General features: G+C 41.4%; 1 pseudogene; it reads right to left on the reverse strand.

Annotated features, from left to right (window-relative positions):
• Positions 1-1,404: 1,404 nt before the first annotated feature.
• Positions 1,405-2,378, reverse strand: LOC115511536 (annotated as a pseudogene).
• Between the last annotated feature and the right edge of the window lie 5,074 nt (positions 2,379-7,452).

Below are 7,452 nucleotides of genomic sequence, written 5' to 3' on the forward strand. Positions count from 1 at the left end.
ATTATCTTTCAAGGAGTGGGCCCGCATTCAACCCTCCTCTACAGCCCCCCACACGTCCCTTTCAGCTTAAGGTTCAAGTTGCAGAAAACGAATGGCTGATTGAAGCTGGGAATAGGGTTTTTTCTTTCCCCCTTCATGACATATGTTAGGAGATGAAAGGAACCTGGGCTGTGTGTTTACTCTTCATTTGGGACTTTCACATGTTCTGATTGATCGGAAAGACAAAAAGGCAGAAGGAGAGACATTTGGTGCTGGCTGAACACCATATCCATTCTCAATGTGAAGTTTCCTTGTTTGGTGAGGATAATTGTGATGAGGCAGTTCTGGGTATAGACGCCACTAAAAGATTTTTAAAAATAACATGCTCGCCACCCAGTTTGAGTTCTTATATAGCAGAAGAACAAACACAGATGGTGGCAGTAGGGGTGGGGGCTGGGGTGGGAAAGGCCCTTCTAAAGTGGGAGTTTACTAGTTATTAGCCCTAGTATATCTTTTCTGGATGCCAAGGCATAAGCAGATGAGCTTAGCACATCACAGAGGACCACATATAGGGTTTGATTCCCAATATGAGCTAAGCAACCCTGGAAAAAGTTTATTCCCTGTGATTAGCATCAAAAAAAGAAACTGGGTAGGAGAGAGGGTAGGCTACATGGCTCTATCTGTCCCTGTTAGGTTCTAAAGGAGCGTTTATCTGAAGGGGGATGGCCATCTGCCATCTTGGAACAGAGAGATGATGTGCAGGAGTAGTTCTTGACCGTTTCTAATGTCTAGGGTTATAAGGCTTACTTTTTTCTTCTGGTGTCCACATTAGGCATGACCGAAATACAAAGTAACATCATAAGCATAATTCTTTGGCAAAAGGATGGTATGAACAGCAAAAATATTTTGCCCCTGGTTAAGTCTTTCATACAATGTAGGTGGTATGGTGTTGAGCAATGACAATAAATTCCTGTTGACTGAGAGTGAGTTACGGCCATAAAATCTAAAGAAGGAAGGGTTAGTTAGACTAGACAGAGGCCTATGTGGCCTGAGGGGGGAACCCTGGAATCACATGGGACCATTCCTATTGTGGGGAGAGTTAGGACAACCATCGTTGGCCACTGATGGATCCATAGTGCACATGCTGTTTGATACAGTGCTAAGGTTTTCCCTAGTTTGTTTGTTTGTTTGTTTGTTTGTTTATATAGTCATTCACTCATTCATTTATTCATTCATTCTGGGTACAGTACACTTTATTGATGGTGCATGACAAGGTAGGGGTCCCCAAACCCCTCCCCTTCTTCAGGTGGTCTGGGATGGAAACTGTGGAGGTTGGGAGATTCCCAGTGTGTTGGGGGATGAGTTGGGGCAAGGACTCGCCAGCAACTGAGGGCCTTTCTCTTCCTCCTGCTGTCTCTGGGGCTCTTATTCCTTGGGAGACATGGGGATCATAATGTCCACCACCTGGTTGCAGTAGCCAAATTCACTGTCTTACCCTGAAATGAACTTGATAGCATGGCCATTGAAAGCAATACCAGCCCCAGCATGGAAGGTGGAAGAATGGGTGTCACTGTTAAAGTTGCAGGAGACAAACTGGTCCTCAGCGTAGCCCAGGATGTCCTTGAGGGGATCCTCTGATGCCTACTTCCCCACCTTCTTGATGTCATAGTATTTGGCAGCTTTCTCAAGGTGGCAGGTCAGATCCATGACTGACATGTCAGGGGTGGGGACAAAGACATCCATGCCAGTGAGCTTCTCATTCAGCTCAGGGATGACCTTGCCTACAGCCTTGGCAGTGCTGGGAGAAGCAGGGGTGATGTTCTGGGTAGCCCTTCAGCTATTCATGGTCTTCTGAGTGGTGGTGATGGCATGGACCATCGTCATGAGTCCCTCCATGATGCCAAAGTTGTCATGGATGACGTTGGCCAGAGGGGCCAAGCAGTTGGTGGTGCAGGAGTCATTGCTAACAATCTTGAGGGAGTTGTCATACTTCTCATGGTTCATGCCCATCACAAGCATGGAGGCATCAGCAGAAGGGTAGAGATGATGACCCTCTTGGCCCCGTTCTTCAAGTGAGCCCCAGTCTTCTCCATGGTGGTGAAGACCCCGGTGGACTCCACAACGTCCTCAGCACCAGCATGACCCCATTTGATGCTGGCAGGATTTCGCTTCCTGGAACATGGAGGTGGATTTCCCATTGATAACAAATTTTCTGTTCTCAGCCTTGACTGTGCCATGGAATTTGCCATAACTGGAATCAGAGTGGAACATATAGACAATGTAGCTGAGGTCAGTGAAGGGGCCACTGATGGTGACAATATCCACTTTACCAGAATTAAAAGCAGGCCTGGTGACCAGGCACCTGATAGAGCAAATCTGTTTACTCTGAACTTCACCATCATGTCTCAGGGACGTGGCTGGCACTGCACCAGAAGATTTGGCTGTCTGTCAAACGGGGAGGAGCAGAGAGCCCCTAGTTTATTATGCGTTGAAATGTGTAATGCCTTGGCCCCAAGTAACAAATCTTTCTCCCCTACCAGTGCTATAAGCACCCCTTGGGCTCTGACTTCCTTGCATGATGGCAATAGAATTTGAATTGAATTGTTTGTAGATATTGAGTGTTGGAACCCCACCTTCTTGTATTTTTCCTCATATTTTGCTTGTGGAACAGTCTAAGAGAACTCCCCAGTTTAGTAATTATATGTCCTCTGAATACCAAGTTATATTTCAGAATGCCTCCATCTTTATGGTAATGATAAATCATCATCATCATCATCTACTACTCTTGTTTTAATGTTTATTTGTTTATTTAATTTTATTTTTTAAATTTATATCCAAATTAGCATAGAGTGCAACAATGATTTCAGGAGTAGATTCCTTAATGCCCCTTACCCATTTAGCCCATCCCCCATCCCACACCCCCTCCAGTAACCCTCAGTTTGTTTTCCATATTTATGAGTCTCTTATGCTTTGTCCCAATCCCTGTTTTTATATTATTTATGTTTCCCTTCCCTTATGTTCATCTGTTTTGTCTCTTAAAATCCTCATATGAGTGAAGTCATATGATATTTGCCTTTATCTGACTGACTAATTTCACTTAGCAAAATACCCTCCAGTTCCATCCAAGTAGTTGCAAATGGCAAGATTTCATTCTTTTTGATTGCTGAACTATACTCCATTGTATAATATACCACCTTTTCTTTATCCATTCATCCACCCATGGACATCTGGGCTCTTTCCATAGTTTGGCTATTGTTGATAGTGCTGCTATAAACATGGGGGTGCATGTGTCCCTTCAAAATAGCGCACCTGTATCCCGTGGATAAATGCCTAGTAGTGCAATTGCTGGGTCGTAGGGTAGTTCTATTTTTAGTTTTTTGAGGAACTTCCATACTGTTTTCCAGAGTGGCTGCACCAGTTTGCATTCCCATCAACAATGCAAAAGAGATCCTCTTTCTCCGCATCCTCACCAACATCTGTTGTTGCCTGAGTTGTTCATGTTAGCCATTCTGATAGGTGTAAGGTGGTATCTCATTGTGGTTTTGATTTGTATTTCCCTGATGATGAGTGAAGTTGAGGATTTTTTCATGTGTCTGTTCGCCATCTGGATGTCTCCTTTGGAGAAGTGTCTATTCATGTCTTTTGCCCATTTCTTCACTGGATTATTTGATTTTTGGGTGTTGAGTTTGATAAGTTGTTTATAGATTTTGGATACTAAACCTTTATCTGATATGTTGTTTGCAAATATCTTCTCCCATTCTGTCGGTTACCTTTTAGTTTTGCTGATTGTTTCCTTCGTTGTGCAGAAGTTTTTATTTTGATGAGGTCCCAGTAGTTCATTTTTGCTTTTGTTTCCCTTGCCTCCGGAGACATGTTGAGTAAGAAGTTGCTGTGCCAAGGTCAAAGAGGTTTTTTCCTACTTTCTCCTCAAGGATTTTGATGGCTTCTTGTCTCACATTTAGGTCTTTCATCCATTTTGAGTTTATTTTTGTGTATGGTGTAAGAAAGTGGTCCAGATTCATTCTTCTGCATGCCGCTGTCCAGTTTTCCCAGTCCATTTCTGGGTTCTCTATGCTGTTCCATTGATCTGAGTGTCTGTTTTTGTGCCAGCCATACTGTCTTGATGATTACAGCTTTGTAGTATAGCTTGAAGTCTGGGATTGCGATGTCTCTTGCTTTGGTTATCTTTTTCAAGATTGCTTTGGCTATTTGGGGTCTTTTCTGGTTCTATACAAATTTTAGGATTATTTGTTCTAGCTCTGTGAAGAATGCTGATGTTATTTTGATAGGGAATGTTTATTTATTTTTCACAGAGAGAGGGAGAGAGAGAGAGAGCGAGCGAGCATGAGAGCAAGTGGAGAAGGAGCAGAGAGAGAGGGAGAGAGAAAATCCCATCAGGCTCTGCCCTGTCAGCACAGAGCCCGAGGTGATCCTGCAAACTGTGAGATCATGACCTGAGCTGAAACCAAGAGTCAGACACTCAACCAACAGAGCCACTCAGGTGCTGCCCCACACCCCACTTAAAAAAAATTCTTTTTAAATATATTTTAATTTTAGAGAGAGAGAGAGAAAGAGAGAGAGTGCCCATGTGTGCACATGTGTGTGTGAGCACAGGAGGGGCAGAGAGAGAGAGAGAGAGAGAGAGAGAGAGAGAGAATCTTAAGCAGGCTCCATGCTCAGTCCAGAGCCTGATGTGTGGCTAGATCCCACAACACTGGGATCATGACCTAAGCCAAAATCAAGAGTCGGATGTTCAACTGAATGAGTCACCCAGGCAAGCCCTAAGCTTCTTTTTAAAAACTAAATGATTGGACCACTTCAGAAGTTCACAAATTTTTAAAATGAAGGGCCAAATAGTAAATATTTTAGGCCTTTTGGGCCCTATTGTTTTTTTCTTGACTACTCAACTCTGCTGTTGTAGCACGAAAGCAGCCATAGACAATGTGTAACAAATAAGCATGTCGTGTTCAGATGTAATGTTATTTACACCAACGCCTGCAAATAAAAATCGGGTGGGCTGGATTTAGCCCACTGCTGAGCCCTGGACTAGCTGATGACTATACACCCTGTCTGCTAAGAAAGTGCTATGGTTTCTTCACATTCTACATTGATTTCAGCCTCGGAGTGTGGAGACATTTCTTTGGCTTTTCCTTTCTTCAGGAGGAGTATATAAAAAATGGCAATAGAAATGCTCCTGGAGAGGCACCAGGAGGGATTCCCAGCAATGTTCTGATTGAAATCGCAATGGGAGGAAGCCATTAAAAAAGGTGGGGAGAAAGGTCCCATTAATCAGAGATGGGTACTGCTGTTTTAGTTGGAGATCTGGCTATTAGCTCAGCAGGAAGACAGAGAAGACAAGATGAGGAAGCCAGGAAACATGGCTTTCCCAGAGGCAGAATGCTAAAAAATTATCTTTAGAACAAAATTTTTTATGTAATTCCTTGTACGAGTCTTAGAATCCAAGGCATATTCAGGAATGATATTTTGTTTTGAGAAATACTCTAACATTGCAATCTAACAATCTGACACAATCTAATAATTACAACAGTCTAACACATTCTAAAAATATATTTGATTTTTGTTGAATATATATATATATGTATATATATCCATCCATTTGAAAATTATCCCATTTATTATTTCCATATAATTGAATAACTGAATTTATCCAAGACATTAAAATGAAGGTCTAATCATAGGACACTTCCTGTTGCAATTAACAGAAATACCTTACACAAATTGACTTAAAAAAGGGAAAATATTGGCTTGGAATACAGGACAATCAGAGGAATCTGAGCTTCCTCTGGGAGCAGGGTCTAATTCAGAATTTCAAATGAGGTCATTAGTTTCTTATCTCTTTCATTTCTGCCTTCTTCTGTGTATCAGCTCATTTTAAGGCCGGGTAATAGGATGCTAACCCAAGACTCACCTTATGTTATCAAACACAGAAAAGGGGCAAGACTTCTGTTTTTTCAAAAGTTGTAGCATAGTCTCCTCATGTCTCCTTAGTCCTAACTGGGTTATGTGCCCATTCTCAAACACATTTCTGTGGCCTCAGACATTTGGGGCTCACAACATGGCTAGATTGGTGGAGGTGAGATACTCAAAGGATAGTTGTATTGCATTTATTAGAAAGAAGTGGGTAATACGTAAATGCTTATGTATTTATTTTGGGGGGGGTGGTTGAGAGAGAGGGAGAGAGAGGATCCCAAGCAGGCTCTGCTCTGTCAGCATAGAGCCTGGTGTGTGGCTCTATCTCATGAACCGTGAGATCATGACCTGAGCTGAAACCAAGAGCCGGGCCCCTAATAGATTGAGGCACCCAGGTAGCCCCACACTTTATAATTTTTAGAACACTTTTTATGGAAATGGTTTCATTTGATTTTATAGCAGTTTGGTGGGAATGTGTTTGCCAGCTATTATTATTTCCATTTTCAGGTAAGAACACGAGGGCTCAAATCACATGACTTGCTCAAATCCACATAGTTGGTGAAAAAAATTATATTAATTAACTTTTGTATCCTAGTGATCTGATGTCTGACCATTACACAACGGAACTATGACCTCAACCATTTTGGACTAGGTACCTATTAATGACATCTAAAATTAAATTAGCATTTTGGGCAAAGCACAATGGCTTATACGATTTTATGGCCAAGTAAGAGCCTCACTGAGTTTTCACCTGATTGTTGGTAAAGTGTAATGTACCTATAATGGCCTTTTCAACTTAACTACAAGGTTATACTTATTCCTGTGATATCTTTTTTTTTTTTCTGTGATATCTTGTATTACATTTTTGCCTTTGGTTCAGCCTGGCAAGAACTTTTGAGACATGTGGAATCCAAAATATTAGCTACCTGTTCCAGCTTTGCACCATCTTCCAGTTTAACAATATGCCTTTCTATATAGTCTTTTAAGTAATTGCTAAAAAGGTGGAATAGTAAGATCTATGTAATTTGGTTAATTACTGATTTTAATCTGGAATGAGATCTCTCGTGATATATCGCACAATTCTACCTTTGGCTTTGTTCGATATTTTTGTACGTGATCTGGATAGAGGCTAGACTGATAGATTAAAAATGTGAATCACTTCACAGATGGATGTGTCTTTTCATTTGACCTCTTGTCTTATGTTTCTAATATGAGCAAAGTTTTGATTGAGAACATCACCTTTTGAAATGAAAAGCTAAATTATTGGCCTGGAGTCAATGGTAACTACGATTCTGTGAGACTCCTATGTCATTTATCCTGGATTGAGTGAGAAATATTGTGGCCACTCAGCTAATGTTAAATTCCTGCAATGAAGGTAAGAAGATAATCACAATGGTGATCAAGCATCACATTCTGTGAAAATTTGGTAACAAAGAAAGTAGACAATACATATTCCCTCAGTGACTTAATTTTCTTTTTCAGATTAGAAAATTGAAATTTGAGAACTCAACTGTAAGCGAAACAAGGATTGGGCCAGAAATA

The sequence above is a fragment of the Lynx canadensis genome, chromosome B1 (genome assembly GCF_007474595.2).
Source record: "Lynx canadensis isolate LIC74 chromosome B1, mLynCan4.pri.v2, whole genome shotgun sequence".
Lineage (NCBI taxonomy): Eukaryota > Metazoa > Chordata > Mammalia > Carnivora > Felidae > Lynx > Lynx canadensis.